Source organism: Acinonyx jubatus, chromosome A1, assembly GCF_027475565.1.
Source record: "Acinonyx jubatus isolate Ajub_Pintada_27869175 chromosome A1, VMU_Ajub_asm_v1.0, whole genome shotgun sequence".
In the NCBI taxonomy this organism is placed as follows: Eukaryota; Metazoa; Chordata; class Mammalia; order Carnivora; family Felidae; genus Acinonyx; species Acinonyx jubatus.
The window spans coordinates 133,956,538-133,975,894 of record NC_069380.1 but is presented as its reverse complement, the minus strand read 5'-3'; the positions used below and the strand labels follow the sequence as shown (position 1 = coordinate 133,975,894).

The 19,357-nt window shown below is 43.4% G+C and overlaps 1 long non-coding RNA gene across 2 annotated transcripts in view; it reads left to right on the top strand.

Moving 5' to 3' along the window:
* LOC113594125 (uncharacterized) overlaps positions 1-19,357 on the top strand; it is a 498,940-nt gene that overhangs the window by 100,237 nt on the left and 379,346 nt on the right. The window contains exon 7 of one of the 2 annotated variants that reach the window (XR_008299031.1): positions 10,991-11,707. The exons of the other annotated variant lie outside the window; for it this stretch is intronic. This is a non-coding gene — a long non-coding RNA (uncharacterized LOC113594125). Of the gene's footprint in view, positions 1-10,990; positions 11,708-19,357 lie in introns of those variants that run through there. 2 annotated transcript variants of the gene reach the window in all.

Genomic DNA, 19,357 nt, shown 5'->3' with positions numbered 1-19,357 from the left:
GTTCCCAGCCATTGCAAAAATCGCCTCTGTCCCTAGCTTGCTGGGGTAATGGGAATTCCCACTCCTTTAGTTTAAGGCTGTGTGTCTCCAGAATGCAAATTGTATTTTCTAGGAGTAATAGCACATTAATCCAATAATACTAACTCTTTTAGATTAGATTATATTAGATTAGCTAGGTGTTACCTTGGAAAATACAGTGCTTTGCCCTGAGGGAATAGGACACAGAAGAAGGTGATTTGGAGGAAAGATCTGGAGTCTGGGGCACAGTGGGGACTTTGGGCAGCCAAGGGCACTGGGGGGCAGGAGAGAACTGCTAGTTACCAAGTTAGCCAGCTGCTCATTCCCCCCGGGGAGAGCTCCAGACAAGCCTTCCGGTTCCCTGCAACCTTGAGGTCCTACACAGCTTCTTGCAAGGTTGTGTTCTGAAAAACACTTCTCATTTGTGGTGAAATTCTGGGGGATGGTTTCTGTTGCAGGCTTCTCGCATCCCTGGTGGCCTCAGCCTTTATAGGCCTTTCTCCCTGTTTCTCATGTGGGGAACCACTCATCATGAAAAGAAGAAAAAAACACTACTGCTGTTGTGAATTAAGCTGAGGCAAACGGTGGCTGCTTTGGGGCATTTAGGTAGAGATAGCTGGGTGGGTTTCCCCCCTTCTCCACTTCAGTGGCGCCTAAGTCACCTGAAGCAAATGTTAACTAAGCCTTATCCTACTCTTGAGATACAGCAAGATAATACTCACTGAGGAGCAAGCTCTGACTCTGTTTGATTTAAATAGTTTGTGCTGACCTGGAATCTTCAATTCCGCTGTGTGTTGTTAGTGACATTTTCCTGGCTAACCTATGCGATGCAGTTGGAGCCCAGGGTTTGCTTCCCACTTTGACAGCTCCACACAGGCCCACCTAACTCCGTGGCAGAAGCACCACACATCACACATGCAACTGCAAAGTGGGGAGGTCAAAAGTTTCATTCTGTAGCCCTTTTCAGGTTCTTGGGCTTTCCTGAGGGCTGCTTGTAACTGTTGGGGTCCTCCTTTTGTCCCCAGCTGGTGGCAGTCAGGCGGCCTTCCTTGTCAGATCTAAAGTAAACTGATGTCCACTTGCAATGCCCTGTGATGGAATGGTGCCGCCAGATGGGGTGATGGGGCTGACGGGCAGGGCCAGGGCCAGATGCAGGTCTGGCTGGTCTGGCCCTGTCTTCACTCGGCAAATGGGGAGGGCGGGGAGGAGAGGTCATCTCTGTGGCCAGTGTCTTCGGCCCACGTTGGGTTTGTGCTTGGAAGCTGAGCTAGTGCTGTGGCCTGTGGAGGGGCCTGGGGGTGGGGGGAGGGGGAAAAGGATGTGTGGTGTCGTGACTGTTCAGAAGGCTAAGCAGCTTGTGGTGGCTCTGGCAGGTTGTGTAAGAAAACAGTATTGTAAACTATGGACATTCAAAAATAATAACAGAATAAGAGGATTAGAGAGACTGGAGACATTTTGAATGAGTCATTTAGTGGCTCCTGGCACTAGTGAATTTATATCCAAGAGTCCTGTGGGCACTTCCTAGAAATAATTTCCCCAAACCCAGGTCTGTATAAAGACCTCTGGGAGGAGCTAACTGATGACGGGGGGTTAGAGTTGGGGGTTAGATCAGGGGCCTACAAGGTTCTTGCTAACTGTAAGATTCTCTGAATTATTCCAGACCTGTAAAGTGAAAATTTCCAAGCACCTTTGTAGTTAATTGTACAAATGACACTGCTCACAATGGCCACAATGGCTCCTTGGGAATGGCTCTTTTTGCTGCCTGGAGTCACTGCAGACATGAATATGGGCTCTCTTGGGCACATCAATTAGAGAAGCTGTAGGCAGTTTGGTTGAAGTCTTCATGCACTATTACTGGATATAACCCTTATGTGCTAATAAGGGTCAGGGAGAATGTTATTGCCCTTGATTAATTCTCCCTCCAGGAGGAATCTTCTTTGTTTAAAGCAGAATGGTTCATAGTTTGTCAGAAGAGACATGTTATATAAGTTTTGTGGAAGTGAAAGGTCACGGAAGTGACCTTTCTGGAATCAAAAGTCTTGCTTATGACATAGGTTGAATTCATGAGGATTGGAGAACAATCTTTTGAATTTTTTTTTGAACGTTTATTTATTATTGAGAGACAGAGAGACACAGAGTGTGAGCAGGGGAGGGGGCAGAGAGAGAGTGAGACACAGAATCCGACGCAGGCTCCAGGCTCCGAGCTGTCAGCACAGAGCCCGACACGGGGCTCGAACTCACAAACTGCGAGATCATGACCCGAGCCGAAGTCGGTTGCCTAACCAACTGAGCCACCCAGGTGCCCCACTGAATTTTAAATAAGATTTTTTTACTAAATGCAAAGAAGGAGATCATTCCAAATCCAAATGCTACCCTTGTCTGTTGTGTTAACGTCCCCAGAGACCATTCTGTCTATCTCAACATCAAAACTTCTTTCAAATGCTTAAGAATAGTGCTCAGAATTTTGTTAAGCGTTTAATTCTCACAGAATCACTCCATTTTACAGATGAAACTCAGAGAAGCATCTTGTCCAGTGTACTACAACACGGAAGTGATAGAATATTCCTTTCCACTACCTCAAGTCCTGATTTTGTTCCTTCGGCTCTGACCATTCTACTTTCTTCCATCATCTTGGGCTTTGTCACCAGCGGCAGGTTTCTTGCCAGCCTTCATGATCCTCCCAGACTTGTGTGTTTCCAGCTACTCTCCTTCCACTTGCTCTGGCAGATGAAAAGCAACTTCTCTCCCACTTCTTTGGGACTTTCCCTCTCTGGGACTTAGTTTCCTCACCTGTAAAAGGGGGATAAGTGCCAGGAATCATCTCGCTTGTTACTCCGCCTCTCCCAACTCAGTCAGACGTGGCTCCTCAGCAGGTAGTGTGAGCCCAGCCTCTGCTACACCTCCAGGGCAGGCAGTACACAAAGAATCCAGGGCTCTGGAGGCCCTTGTTCCTTATTCTTAAACTCGTTTCTTGATACTCTTATGGTTGCTGCCCTAAATTGATTGCTAGTCATTCCTGTTGAGAGCCCCCAGCCCTCTGTTGCTTTGTCCTTCTCCTAGACCCTGAATCTCATCTTCTCCAGTTAGCAGATATGATGCCTTGGGCAGATAACATCACTCTTCTGAGCCTCAGTTTTCTCATCTATAAAGAATGGGTTCATAATATCTATGTTGCATCCATTAGTTGTGAAGATGAAACCTGTTAATATCTTACAGGAAAACACCTGGCAAATAGCAGACCTGCTTGGTTCCTTTTAGTTACCATCTTTCTTGATTTTGGTCTTAGAAATAGTCATCTTTTAAATCTAGTCTACCCATTAAGACACCTGAGCCTGTTCACATTTCTCCATCCACGTGCACCTGTGTGTCCTGTTCCCAGACACCCAATGCTTTTGATGCTACTGGTTTTGGGGTTTAGCCCCTCTTCCTGGTATCCCCTTTCTTGCTTCCCTATGTCTTCTAGGCTTATTCCATGCCATTTGTCTATGCCTTTGTTGCTGCCATAGCCAGGTGCTAACTATAATAATACCTGCTTTGCATACCTCACGGATTATTGTGAGGATCAAAGGGGATGATTTATGCCATAAAAGTGCTTTGAAAGGTGAGATGGGCCACATTCATGTGGGTTACATTATGAGGACTATTATCACCCGGAACTATCTTCAGATGACTAAAAATATCCACCCAGCCTGGACCTTCTCAGCATATTCTTATCTCTCTTGGACTTCCCCACACTGGCTGAGAAGTCTGACAGCTAAGCAAGTGAAGAACTTGCTGCTAGACAGCAGTGCTGAGGGTGGAGAATGCCTGGGTAATGAATTACCTTCTTTAGCGTCCCAATGGGAAATCTGGTACCCTGGAAAGTGTTAATTTACCTCACTTGAGTGAATGCTTTAGACCCAGCAAGCATTTCATTTGCCCAGGCAGCCTATTGTGATGATGACATTAAATAATCATTATCATTACGTGGAAATCCTGTCACCTTGAGGATTTAGAAAGTGTTTCTCAAGTCACATACACATAAGCAACCAAGATGAGTAGAATGTTCATCTAGAAGAAAGTATTTGTGAAGACAACATTTGTTTGTAATTGTTAAGCATTTGGCAAAGGCAGGAAATTAAAGAATGAAATGAACCACAGCTTTGGATTCCTTCCAGTGTTTTTTCCAATCCCAAATTGTGAAGACTGGGGAGGGAAGCCTTCCTGTCCTGGACCATGAGCTCTAGGGAGGAGAGTAGGAGCCTTCAACTCCCTTATGCCCTCTGTCCAGGAAGTCATTTCAAAGGGAGCTGCCTCTGGGGAAAGCAAGAGCCCATTGACCAATATTTATTTATAGTCTTATACCCTGTAAAGTTGTCTTCTTTTTAAAAATTAAGAGCAAAAAATATTTTGGTTCTTGTTTGTTTGGATCACCTCCAGGCGGTCATATCTGTTTTCTTTATTTCTGTGCTGGTTGCTCAACATCTTTGGTCTTAATGGAACTGGTTTCATTCCTAGACCCTCCCTTATTATTAATGTTCTTATTATTGGTTAGTTCTTCTATGTAGTGTCCTTGACAGTTTTTTTTTATTAGCTGTTCTTTACAACAACGTGGTGAGGTGGATCGGCCTTACTGAATATTTGTCCAACAAATTGTCCAACATTTTCTTTTGTTGGCTTTTGTTAGGATTTATTACCACCACTTTTTTTTTTTTCTTTCTGATAGTTGTCCTTCTGCAAGAAACTTACTTAATACTCATTCTTGTGGAGCTACATGAGCCAGGGGCTTTGTGTCATCTGCTTTCAATTCGTGTTTGGTTTCTTCCTCCCTGCCTGCCTTTCTCACCCTCCTCAAAATTATCGTTGCCTCTTCTGTTCATGCACATGGTGCTCAACTAATCAAAAGCAGGCTTGAGTAGAGGGCTTCTTTTTTTTTGCTTTCTTGACATTCAGGTACATTTCTAAGGGGCCACTGGCTGTGAGTTCTTCCGCACATGCTCTGTTAGCAAATAATCAGTCACTGCTAATATTTTTGTGGTGGTTGTTGCTATGGTTGCATGTATATTAGTTCTACGGTGAACCACTGGACTGTTGGGCTATGAAGAGAGATGTCTCAGGGCTGGCTGGGTATCAGTGGCATAAGAGGAAAGGGCATCGGTTCTGATTAACCAAGAAATGCCCAACTCTTCCAAAATCCACCACCATCACTGTCTCTAGCACCTCCAGCTCTTCTGCCGGATTAGCTTCCACCCCTCGTTGTGCACTACCGTCAAAAATGTTTTATTATGTTCCTATCTATGCACATATACCTAGATATCTCTGATGTCTAGGAATTTATAAGTAAGCCAAGCTCCTCTAAATACCATTTTTAATGTTGAATACTTAATGTCTGTTATCTTGCTTCTATTTTTATATTTATAAAATATAAATATTTTATAATATATTTCTCTATTGCCCTTATATCATACTATAGTTATTGTTGACTTGTCTTTCTTACCCAGTAGACTCTGGATTTCTTGAGGGCAGAGACCCTGTCTTATTTTTCATCTACCACGTGTTCTGTTAGTCACCAGGGAAATCTATTAAGGGGTTAATAAGTGTTTGTTCAGTGAATGTTAAAGTGCTGTGATTAAATGAGAAAATGCTTTTGTTAACTATATCATGTTTTATAAACCAGTAAGGGTTCTTCAAATGCAACTTCTTTTTATTATACTTGTATTATTTTGTCTGTATAGCAATAAATAGATTTGAATCCTGTGAAGCTGGACAAGAAATACTTGCCCACATTATGGAACAAGAGTGATGGCAATTTGACTGAATTTTCAAAAGATTAAAAAGACCAGCCCTATAATTTTGATGGGTTTCTGATGTTGAGTCTGCTTGGTTACCTCTGGTGATTGAGAGAGCCCAGAAATGAGTGGGAGAATAAGTTACACATGTCTTCAGTCTTTTTTTTTTTTTTAATGTTTATTTATTTTTGACAGAGAGAGAGAGACAGAGCATGAGCAGGGGAGGGGCAGAGAGAGAGGGAGACACAGAATCCCAAGCAGGCTCTAGGCTCTAAGCTGTCAGCACAGAGCCCGACGCGGGTCCCAAACTCATGGACTGTGAGATCACGACCTGAGTTAAAATCAGACGCTCAACCAACTGACCACCCAGGCGCCCCTCATCTTTTTGTTTTTAATGTTTATTTATTTTGAGGGAGAGAGAGACAGAGAGTGAGCATGGAAGGGGCAGAGAGAGAGGGAGACATAGAATCCGAAGCAGGCTCCAGGCTCTGAGCTGTCAGCACGCAGCCCGATGTGGAGCTCGAACCTACGAACCGTGAGATCACGACCTGAGCTGAAGTTGGACGCTCAACTGACTGAACCCTTCTGGCGCCCCAACCTTCAAATGTTTTTAAAAGTCATTTAGAAAATTCTCTGCTGCATAAGTAGGTATTTTAGAAAATATCCTAAGTGAGGTTGCACTTACGTGGGTTCTGGGTGTGCGTGGTTCTGGAAAGCTATGTGTTATCCTGTGTTGTATCAGATTTAAGCCAATGGAATAGGTGTTACCAAAGCAATTTGATGTAGTTAGCAGTTGGCTCAATGCTCCAGAACTCTTCCCTTGTGGAACTTACCTTAGAGGCTGTGAAGAAGGGGGAAGAATAGATCTTCCATCCACTGTCTTGTGGCATACTGTTTCAAGAAAAATGGACCAGTTATTTCTGCAGACCATATGTGACAATTAGTGATGAAAAAATAAGTTCTACTTGTGAGTCTGGCACATTTCAGATACCTAATAAATACTGACTGAGTGAATAAAGGAATGAATACAGCCTCCTTATCCCAGATGTCCAAAGTGCTTAACACAGGCATGTGCAAAAGGCCCAAGAATGACTTTACTGGCTTTTACCCAAGGGTACCTTGGGATCAGTCAGCAACAGGGGAAGAACTCTGAGTTTGGGCCAAGTTCACTTACAAGAAGAAGCTTTTGATAAAAGCCCAGTATTCTTATCAATATTCCTTCAACTCTTTCTGCAGCCCTGGCAAACTCTTTTTGAAAAGCAAATGCACTATAGGCAGAAGCTGAATCAGAAAGCCAAAATGCAAGTCGCATCCACAGTTGGGGAGCAAGACATCTCAAATAAACCCTTTGGTACATTTGGGAGGATGAATTTACAATAGACCGACAGCACTTTTGAATCTATGTATAGAAATATTCGATTGGTTGCTGGAGGTAAAAATTTAGTCTGTTAGAATGTAGTGTGTTAAATGAAGTTGCCAGGAAGCTGCACTACAGGATTCTGCCTTTTTTATGAGTTATCCTCATTACTGGTCAGTGGTCGAAACAGAACATGTTGACTTTGAGATCTGGTAATTGTCTTAAATATAGTGGCTCCAAGGCCACAGAACCACTTTCCATCTTTACTGCCTACTTTTCTTTCCTTCATTTTTACTATCGATTCTGGTTTCCTTTCTTTATGTGCCAATCTCTGTTTGGTGCGAACTGACCACGAGAAGAATTTTTTTTTCCCCATCTACTTAATTCTTTGGGTACTGAAGACTTAGTAGGGAAATGAATGGGAGAAAGAGTCAAGCAGAGAAATTTGTGCATGAAACTTTTTTTTTTTTTTTTCACTCTGAGGATTTGTTGTGAGCAGATATAATGTGTCTTTCTTACTCAAAGTACCTCCAAGGGCTTTCACAGATCAATTAGTCACTGGCAGGGCAGTGAGAGTAGAGGCAGAATGAACCATGTGGTGACAGCCGGAGACCTGGCTGCTCTCTCTCTCAGACATGCTGTCCTTGATCATTAGATAACCACAGTGACACTTCACCCCTGCTACTGTTTCCGTTACAATCAGAACTTCAGAGCAAGGGTAGGGCTCTCTGGGTGTCACTCCATTGCATTAATAAACAAACACCCACAAGGAGAGGTCGGGGAAAGGGGAAACTGGCCATATTTCTGAGACCCAAAGCCAAGAAAAGGAAACAAAAGAAAATCAATCTTTCATTGCTCACTTTGACTCTGGAACACTTATGTGTTGTTCTCTGCAATGTTTGGTCATTGACTAATGCTGAACCCGAGCATTTCTCTCTGTTCATGAGATGAGACCAACTAAACTCCACAAGAGTCTTAATTGTAAGATGAGGCTCTTGATACAGCCCTTCTCAGCTTACAAAATAGGTGTGACAGGCCTCCTGCCAGTTACTCAGCAGGCAGAGCCTACAGCATATGCCTTCAGGGCCTGTGAGGTACAGAGTGAGAGTGGAATCTGAGAAACACCTCAAAATGTGTCCAACTGAGCTATCAGAAAAATTCTCCAGTCAAGTACTCTGCAGGAACAAATGGAGTTTCTGAAATGCACATATTTTGGAAGCATGCTTTGAACTTTGAGTTCCCAGTTTGTTGATTTTAGGGCCAGGGGAGGGGATGGAGGTCAGAATGGGAGAGCCGGGTGACCATTGCAATCAGTTCAAGCCAGTAAGGGCGAACCCCGTCTTTTATAAGATTCGGAGTCTTTCAGACTATCCAGCAAGTGGAGGGTTTGGAAAGAAAAGTGCTTCTTACATAATAGCTGAGAGCTCTTATCTCATTCTTGGGAACAAGCTGAGGGGTAGGTGGCAACTATTTTGGTCTTTCATTGCACAGTTGGCAGAGCTGAGGTACAGGGAAAGGAGTTGGTCTGTCAGCCCACTTAGCCAGATGTGCATGTGAAGAGAGTTCCTTTAACGCCCTTCCCTCTGCAGTTCCCACAGTACCTCCCCATCCTCTGTCAATGCCAGTCACAACCTCTGCTCAGAGGCCTTTGGCAGCTTCCAGAGAGTGGGAACTGACAGCATCGCTGAGGTCACTGGACAGACTTAGAATCTGCGGACCTGAACTTGAATTCTGGTTTTTCTTCTTGCTGGATCTGTGGTCTCGGGGAACTTTCTCAATCTCTCTGCAGTCTTAGTTTGCTTCTCTTATTTATTTATTTATTTATTTATTTATTTATTGACAGAGACAGCACCAGCAGGGGAGGGGCAGAGAGAGAGGGAGAGAGAAACCCAGGCAGGCTCCGTACTGTCAGCTTAGAGCCCAGTGTGGTGCTCGAACTCAGGAAAACATGAGATCACGAGTTGAGCTGAAACCGAGAGTTGCATGCTCAATCAACTGAGCCGCCCAGGCGCCCCAGTTTGCTTCCTTTTAAAATGAGGCTGACAGGGGCACCTGGGTGGTTCAGTCGGTTGAGCATCTGGCTCTTGATTTCAGCTCAGGGCCTGATCTCACGGTTCGTGGGATCGAGTCCTGAGTTGAGCTCTGCGCTGAAAGCATAGAGTCCGCTTGGGATTCTCTCTCTCTCTCTCTCTGTCTCTCTCTCTCTGCCCCTCCCCTATTCACATGCATGCTTCCCTCTCTCTCAATATAAATAAGCAAACATTTAAAAGAAAGAAAACAAGGATGACAGTAGCAATAGCAGTGGTCATGAGAATTAAAAGTTGAAAGCATTTAATCCACTGCCTTGCATAACTCAGTAAATGTTAATTGGATCTGAATTTAAGGAAGAAATAAAAAGAACCCAGATTTCCTTCTCTGACTTCTTTTGATGCCAGGGACGAGTAGGCTCCACCTTCCTGGATGCTCAGGGATTTGCCCACAACCGTGATACTCAGAATGTGGTTTCTGGACCACCAACATCAGAGGTACCTGGGAACCTATGAAACATGCAAGTTCTCAGGCTCCATCCTAGACCGAATCAGAAACAGGGGGACAGTAGCAGTCTGTGGTTTAACATCTTCCAGGTGGTTCTATGCACACTCAAGTTTGAGAACCTCTGCCCTGTATTAATTTCACTACAATGGGAACAAAATATGTATGATGACAGTTGGCATAATCATTGTTGCAATGTGACTGACAGCTTGAGCTCAGGCATATACTGGTGATGCTTCTATATGTGTCTTGTCTTTGTGCATTTGTTGAGAGAGGAGAAGAGGGAATTTGCTAAAGTTGACTCTCCCTCGAACTTTTAACTTTCTGCTTTTTTCTTTTCTGGTACAGGGTGTGGAATTGGCAAAAGAAAATAGTGGGTCTGTATGAGCATGAAGCTGATAGAAGAAATTGTCAAATACAATCCTTAAGCCCCACAGTCCTTGTAATGTTGGAGTTTTCAGAGATGGAACACTCTCTGAAATAAAACACTAAGGGTGGCATTGTGCTCTGACATACAGACTCTAAAAGAAGACTCTAAAATTTATTACATATTCAGAAGGATGCTTAAAGTGTTGACAAATTTGAAATGATTTTGAAAATACTCATGGGGCACCTTGGTGGCCCAGTGGGTTGAGCATCCGACTCTTGGTTTCAGCTCAGGCCGTGATTTCACGGTTCAGGGGATTGAGCCCTACAATAGGCTCCACACTGACAGCACAAAGCTTGCTTGAGATTCTCTCTCCCCCCCTCTCTATCCCTCCCTCACTTGTATGTGTGCATGGGCATGCTGTCTCTCTCTCTCTCAAAATAAATAAATAAACCTAAAAAAATAAATATATATATGTGGCCCTCGAACAACATGGGGGTTAAGGGTGCCTACCCCTGGCACAGTAAAAAAATCTTTTGATTCCTTAAAAATTTTACTACCAGTAGCCCATAGTTGACCAGAAGTGTTACTGATAACAGAAGCAGTTGATTAACACATATTGGTATGTTATGTGTGTTATATACTGTTTTATAATAAAGTAAGCTAGAGGAAAGAAAATGTTATTAAGAACATCATAAAGAACAGAAAACACTCTTAATAATAAACTGCACTGTATTTATCAATAAAAATCTGCATGTAAATGGACCTGCATAGTTCATACCCATATGGTTCAAGGGTTATCTGTCCTTTGAAAGTTGAATCTGTGCTGTAAAGCTTGGATATTTTAGAGTTGTGGAGAACATCAACGTTTCTCTTCATCTCTCCAACGGGAGCTAGGAGGTGTGTCATTTCACTGACTTTTTATTTATTCTATGTCATTCTTCATAGTGTTTTCCAGAGAACTTCTTAGCAAGAATGGCTGCTGTGTCCTTCTCTGTCGGTGCCATACCCCTGCTCCTGCTCCATCACCATCGTTCCCTTCTGGAAAAGTTTAGAAGCTCCTCCCCTCTTTTTAGGTGGGGAAACATGGGTTGAGTTGCCTTAGCAGCACCTCACACTGTAATTAAACACTCTCATTTTATAGATGACAAAATAGAGGTCCAGAGATGGAGTTTCCTGGCTCCTAGCTCAGTGCTCTTTAAGCTACACTCTAATGGAAGCATCTCCACACAGTCTGTGAGCTTAGTAATCATGGGGTGTGGCGTAGAAAAGAAGAGTTGTGGAGTTAGAAGCACTTTTCTCTCACTAGTTTTTCAGATTCCATACCTGTTAAAAAGGTCAATCCGTATGTGGGTCAGTGATTTTCCACTTTTGTTTAAATAAATGAGGAATGTGAGATTTGATTGGCCCGTTTTTAATTGTGGGCACTAGGGAATGGGTGGATGTCAAAACCAAACAAGTCCTAAATTGTTTCTAATTTATCTTTTTGACGGAAAAGCTCATCATTGGCAAGCCATTAGCTTTTAATTGCTGCCAAAGTCATGCTGTTCACATAAATGGGGAAGAGCGGGTGGGATCCGATCCTCCACATCATATTAGTAGTTTTTGCTCATAACATTTGAATTTCCAGGCCCAGTCATTATTTTATCCCTATAAAGTAGCTTTTTTTTTTTTTTTATTTTTTTTTTCAACGTTTATTTATTTTTGGGACAGAGAGAGACAGAGCATGAACGGGGGAGGGAGAGAGAGAGAGGGAGACACAGAATCAGAAACAGGCTCCAGGCTCTGAGCCATCAGCCCAGAGCCCGAGGCGGGGCTCGAACTCACGGACCGCGAGATCGTGACCTGGCTGAAGTTGGATGCCTAACCGACTGCGGCACCCAGGCGCCCCTCTATAAAGTAGCTTTAAAATAGGAATGGAGTTCTCCCGGTTTCCCTTGCCACGAGAAGTATCAGGTGATATCAGGTATTTGCTTAGTATTCCTTAAATTTTGCTTGGCGTTCTTTGTGCTGACATTCTGAAGTGCCGAGGCAATAAGTCAAATGATTTCTTAGATGTTCAGGGAACAGTGAATACAGCCAGTGTGTAATTTTTCAGCATAATGGGAGAAAACCTTGGCCTGGATTACTCCAAACCAGACAGATCAGAATAAACAAAGGTGTGTGTGTGTGTGTGTGTGTGTGTGTGTGTGTGTGTGTGGTGTGTGTGTGTGAATGTGTGTTTCAGCTTTATTTTCTTTCTGACCCCCAAAATGTGACTCTGGGGTAAGGGCACACTTGAATATTCATTGTACATTAACAATAATGATAGTAATGAACACTTATTTATTGACCACTTATTATATATCAGGCACTCGTGCCTATAATATCTCACTTATGTCTCACAGCTCTCCATGGAAGACATTTTATCCCCAGTTTAAAGGCTCAGTGAGGTTAAGTAATTTGTCACAGGTCACATGGGAAGTAATGGGAGAAACAGGATTTGAACTCAGACTGTCTAGCTCAATATAGCTTCGAGTGCTTTCTGAAACTGTAACCTTTTCCTTGTGTCCTCCATTTGCTGGTGGATGTAGAGTGCTGCTGTGAAGCAAGGTGGCACTTGATCCTCATGTAAATGACACATTGTGGGTCTGTTAGGTGAGGAAGAAGCTCGGGCTCTTTCTGAAAGAGCCTGAATCTGAATGGTCAAGGAGGAGAAGATTAAGCACCTTTGGGAAAGAAAAGGGAAGGGGGTTTTAGGAAGGAATGGCTGAAAGGGTAGATACGGTCAGGAGATACTGGGGTTTGGCTTCTGTAGAGAGAGGTTGGGAAAACTACGTAGCCTTGAACCACCCTGCATTTTAGAATAAGTGCCACCTCCACTGTGCTGCCCCCCTGCCTTCAACCCATGTCTACCCAGTGGTAAGAACAACCATCTTAAGTTGTAAGCTGGAAAGTGTCAATGGCTGGCCTAGTACTCTGCTTCTTATGGCACCGAGAATAAAATCCAGAGTCCTGACCTTTGTCTACGAGGCTCTAGCAAGTACTGCCCACTTCCCCTCGGGACTTGTGTACTTGGGCAGCTTTCTACTGAAGTCATGTGCAGCTTTCCATCTGAGGCCTAGACAGGAAGTCCCCGGGAGTTAATGCCCCAGAAGCAGGTCTCAACCAGGGATGGACAACCATTGGTGGATGAATGCCCCAACTCTCTTGGCCTCATGTGGTAGGGACTCTGAGGTGTGTTCTGTGCATTCTGCCAGAGTACCCCACGTGGCTGAGCCCTGGTTGCCCATGGCGATGAACTGCTCATTAATGCACCCTGTACCACCTTCCTTCCCTTCCTGTCTCACTTTCCTGCTCCCTGTCTGTGCTTGCTCCCAAATAAACTACTTGCATTCAGATCCTCATTCATGGCCTGATTCAGGGGAACCCAGCAAAGCCAGAGGTCTTATTTGATCTGGCCTCTGTCCACCTCTCCTAAGTCCATTAGAGCCCTGTACCCAACAAACTGTCTTCCAGTCACATTCTTCTTTACATTTCCTAAATATTCTAGACTTCTCGATACATGCTGCTCCTACACTTCTCAGAGCTGATTCCTCATTAGTTCGGATTCTACTTTTTAAAAAATTTAAATCCAAGTTAGTTAAAATATGGTGTAATAATGATTTCAGGAATAGAATTTAGTGACTCATCACTTACATATAACACCCAGTGCTCATCCCAACAAGTGCTCTTCTTAATGCCTATCGCTCATTTAGCCCATCCCTGCACTCACCTCCCCTCCAGCAACCTTCAGTTTGTTCTCTGTATTTAAGAGTCTCTTATGGTTTGTCACCCATTCTATTTTTATATTATTTTTGCTTCCCTTCCCCTATGTTCATCTCTTTTGTTTCTTAGATTCCACAAATGAATCAAATCATATGATATTTGTCTTTCTCTGACGGACTTATTTCACTTAGCATGATACACTCTAGTTCCATCCATGTTGTTGCAAATGGTAAGATTTCGTTCTTTTTTTTAATCACCAAGTAATATTCCATTGTGTATATATAGACCACATCTTCTTTTCTATTCATCAGTCAATGGACATTTGGGCTCTCTCCATACTTTGGCTATTGTTGATAGCGCAGCTATAAACATTGGGGTGCATGTGCCCCTTCGAATCAGCACTCCTGTGTCCTTTGGATAAATACCTAGTAGTGCAATTGCTGGGTTGTAGGGTAGTTCTATTTTTAATTTTTTCAGGAACCTCCACTATTTTCCAGAGTGCTGCACCAGTTTGCATTAGGATTCCAGTTTAATGTCACCTCCTTAAGAGGTCTTTCCTGGTATTTTAGAAGAGAGCTTGAAGTCCTGGAACAGGGTATCTGGATCCCCTTGCTTTGGCCCCAAATGGTGTGAGTGGAAATGCAGTGTGAATGGCGGATCGCTCCCCATCTGGTCTCCGGACTTCTGCACACCTTGGTCTAAGGCAAGGGAGGGTGGGCTCGTCCACTGTGCGATTTGGCCTTCTGAGTGTTCCCCAGTTTATTTGTGGCACCAGGGTTAAGAAGGAGGCTTAAACCAGGAAGAAAGAGTGACGGCAGGGTTGACAGGAGAGACCGAAGAGGCTGAGTATTCAGAAGACCCATCTGACACACCTCAGAAAAACCTTTGAAATTATGGACATATCCTCTGAATCCAAGTCTTGGTATCTTCTGAAGCCTGTTTACCAAGAAATGTCCTTAAATCCTATGTAGCTTTCTCTCAAAGTCTTTGTAAGAGGGTAGTTATTTTAGTTCTTTAAAGTTGGCTTTGCTGTTGTCGTTCACATGAGAGAAATGAGTAGGAAGTTACAGACCCTCTGGTATCGGTGCTTTGCATTCTCTTACCAGATAGGCTAGTACCTTGAAGTACATTTTCACTCAACAGTTGCTTTTCTCTTGGTCTCAGACAGCTCTTGAGAGTGAATTGAGAAGAGGCGTCCCTCTGGGTGGAGGCCCCTCTGCCTGTGAACACACAAGGCCCGGGGGGTGGGGGGAGGTGGGGGGCGCAACTCCTGCTCTTGCTCCCCGTGCAGGACCCACCCTGTGTGGCATAGGAGGGAACCTGAGTCCAGAGACGGAGATAATGCTAGCCCCGCCACCAACACTTCCAACTTCTGAGAAATGCCTTTGGACCTAATGTCAAGCCTACGTATTGCAGTCTGCCATTTTCTTTTTGAGTTTGATTGGATCATGAAATATCAGCAGTGGGAGCCCCAGAGAGTGTAAGTGCCAGCCTCTCATTTTTCCCAGGAGGAGACTGAAGCTTACAGCCGTTTAATGACTTATTCAAAGCCACACTGCCGAACGCGGCACATGTGAGGTGGAAGCAGGCTGAATGTCATTGGAAAATTCTTTTAAGCTGGTAACTGTCTAAAAGGTTCTTGTAACTCTCAGGAAATTCACCAAAGGGTATATTGGACACTGAGGATGTTTTCAGGAGCAGCGGCCTTAAGGGGAGGTCCCTTTGTAAAATTTCACCTTGGGCCCTTGACATTTCAATTTTTGCCACGGAATGTTTCTTTTATTGCAGATGTTTCCAGAGTTGTGATGATTGCTTCTTCTTCTTCTTTTTTTTTTAATTATTTATTATTTTTTATTTTTGGGAGAGCACAAGTCGGGGAGGGGCAGAGAGAGAGAGAGAGAGATAGAGAGAGAGAGACAGCGATTCCAATCAGCTCTGTGCTGATAGGCTGACTGGCAGTGAGCCCAAGTAGCTCTCCAACTCATGAGCTGTGAGATCATGACCTGAGCCGAAGTCGGTCATTCAACCGACCGAGCCACCCAGGTGCCCCCAGAGTTGTGGTGACTGCTCCTAACCACAACACAATACAATTTGTGGTAAGGATTGTCTCAGATCTTATTTTGTCAAGGTAGAAATGCTACTTCCCTGATATTTTCAAAACCAATGGTCTTAGATTAACACTATTGAAACCTTCAGCTCGTCATTTGGATGTTCCTTCTTTTTTTGTTAGGGCCTGAAATAACTAACGATAAGGAATTTCATTGAAAAAAGAAAGAAAGAAAGAAATGTTTTGCCCCTTGGAATAAATTAATCCTCACAGAGGAACAATAAGATAAACATGAATTTTGGTCTGGAAGACCCTTGTGAAGAAGAATGAATTCACCTTCTTTGGGTTCAAATGAAATTCGGATTAAAATCCCTTCAACAATGGCACTTCCTCCTACCCAGCATTTGCTGCACACTACTGAAACATTGTCATTCATTTAGTTCATCATCAAGTACTCAGTGAGCACTTAGTTCATTATGCACTGACTTATACATTCTGTACTTCCAAGTATAAGAGACTTTCAGAGCTTGTATGCACAAACAACTTGCCTAAAGACATAAAATCAAAAGAATACGGCATTTCCAGTGAATACGAAAATCAGCCTCCATACAAGATGGTGGATTATGTTTGTTGCATTGTTTCTATAATGGATCTGATGGTTTGTGCTGAATAATTCATGCTATTTTGCCCACGTCCCTTGAAAGCATTGGTGTCTCTCTGAAGGACAGCTGGTTGAAGTTAAGGTATGAACTGTTGCCACAGACCTGCATATTGCCAAATGGCTTCTTGGGATTTTATTTCTGTTAGTGCAGTATTTGGGAGTACTGGCGGTGGAATTAAGCAGGCCTGGGTTCAGATCCAAGTTCTACTCTTTGAGTTGGGAAAGAGATCTAACCTTTTTTAGTCTCACTTTTCTCATTTGAAAAATGAAGGTTAAAAATTCATCCTTATTGTGATTTACATGTACAGAAAGCAAAATTTCATTAAAATTTTTTTAATGTTTCTTTATTTTCGAGAGAGAGAGGGACAGAGCGTGAGTGGGGGAGGGGGAGAGAGCTGGAGACACAGAACCGGAAGCAGGTTCCAGGCTTTGAGCTGTTAGCATAGATCCTGATGCGGGGCTCGAACTCATGAACCGTGAGATCATGACCTGAGCTGAAGTCACACGCTTAACTGACTGAACCGCTCTGGTGCCCCACAAAACTTCATTTTTAAATGAGTGGCGTTTTTGAAGGAGGGTGGGTCTGGATAAAGGTAAGGCTTCTTCCCTGCCCAGTGCCTCAGATTTTGTTGTGAAAATCTGGGAACAGGAGTTGGGCGGTGGGTAGGTGGGTACTGGGAGAACTCCACTGTTTTTAGAAGAGGGAAAAGAATAGGGTGAGGAGGAGAGGAGCCTGCAAGGAGGGAAGCAAGAAGGCAATGGTGCCACAGACGTGGCAAGGTGATCATGGTGGGCCAGAGGACATGTAAAGAACTGTGATGCCCCTCTGAGTGTGTGTTGCTGTGATGGTCTCTGTTTCCCATGACCTTGACTTGTTCACTTGCCTTTCCCTGCTCCTGGCCCAATTTTTGATAAAGTCTGCTAAGCTCACTAGTGTTTCATGGCAGTTAGGTTGTGACTTTGTGTCTGGATCAGTCAGATGACACGGGTGCCCAGGAGACAGGGGTCATGAGAATGCAAGCCTTTGGGAATATGCAGAAAACTGGTGAAGCCTCCGGATTTTCATAGGTGTTGGTGATTCTTTCCAAGCTGATCTAGATTTTTAGGGGGTAGGTTTTGCCTGATATCTGAGTATCAGTAGACAGTATTCAGTGAACTTTCAGCCTGTGCCAGATGCCAATGTATGAACATTGCGTGCATTGTCTCCTACTTAACTCAACAAATACTTTCTGAGTGGCTAGTTTAATTCTTACAAGTCAATTAAGTATTGAGTTAATCCTCAAATAAATAGCCCCATTTTATAGATGAAGAAACTGAGCTTGAGATAGCTTATGTAGCTGGCCTAAAGTTATTCAGCTAATCTATATATATATTAGCACAGAGCCTGACGTAGGGCTCAATCTTACAACCCCGAGATCATGACCTGAGCTGAAACCAAGAGTCGGACGCTTAACCCACTGAGCCACCCAAGTGCCCCAGGGTTATCATTATTTTAAAATTGCACCATTGTAGTCTATCAAGTTGATTTATCATCATTTATTTGATCATCTCCCTACTGCTGGTTGCATAGGCAACAAGTGTTTATATATATTATTAATTATGTGATAGATGGCTTTGTAAATTTCTACATATAAATTTCCCCCCATTTTGAATTAATTCCTTATTCTCGGGAGTAGGATTACTAGATTGTTCAGAACTTGGCCTCCTTTGTGTTGTGCTAAGCAACCCACTGGACAGCCTCTGCATGGAAGAATTGTTGTGGAGATGTGTGTATTGTGTGGCTCGCTGTATCACGTCAGTAATAAGCACAGGTAGCCCTAGTGTGAGGTGCAATGCATCCTCAGGAAATAAGTCCTGAAGTCATTGCATGAGAGATAGAATCCTCTCTCCAAAGCCTGTGCTGAATGTTGTAAAGGTACACTCTCATTACCGGGTGCGTGCTTTTGGCATTTGTTGTTCCCATGGGCATGTTCTTGTTGTGAAAACCAAGAAGCAAATAGGTAAAGATGGGAAGATTTGAAGTATTGGCATTTCTCAGGTAGAATCAATTCAGTGGTGTAGCAGCAGTCCATGTAATGAACTAAAACTGTATAAACAAACAGAGCGATTTACACAAACACACATAGAATAACATTGATGGTAGCATGCGTAGAGGAATTATCATTACTAATATTACAGGCACAGTCAATATTATTAATATTAATATCACTACAGCTGAAATTTGAGTGCTTACGGTGTGCCCGACACCCTCCTCAGTGTTTTACTTAGTACTTACTTAGCACATGGTTAGTCCCCACAGCAATTCTTTGAGGTGGGTCCTTACATATTCCCATTTTATAGATGCAGACAGTGAAGTACAGGGAGGTGCGGTAACTTAGTCAGATCTTCAGTTTGTAGGTAGTAGAGCTGGGACGTGACCAGAGCTCGTCTGATCTCTTGGCCACGACGCTCTACTGTCTTTTCATAAAGGATCATCTAATCCCAACTTACGTGTTTGATTTTCAACAAAGTAGGCTGTGTCCAAGAGAACAAATGCCAGATAAGATTAAATTAAACCCAGTAGTATAGCTGAAATTCTGCATTAAGAAAAAGAGTCAGTAGTTGAGCTTTGTATGCCATCTTTGCAGGACTCTGAGGCTGTCAACTTTGAGGAGAGATGGTCACAGAAGAAAATTAAGAGGTTTAGAACTTACCTTGAGTTCCAAAGGAAGCCAAAAAATTATGGATGTGGGTGCACGTTCCTCAGAACAGATGAGTTAGATAATGAGAGATTTCTGATAGAGACTTACAAGCTAAAAATATCCGTTCTGCATTTCACACACCTCACGTGGGAGGGGGATTTTTGAGAGCAGGGTCTCTC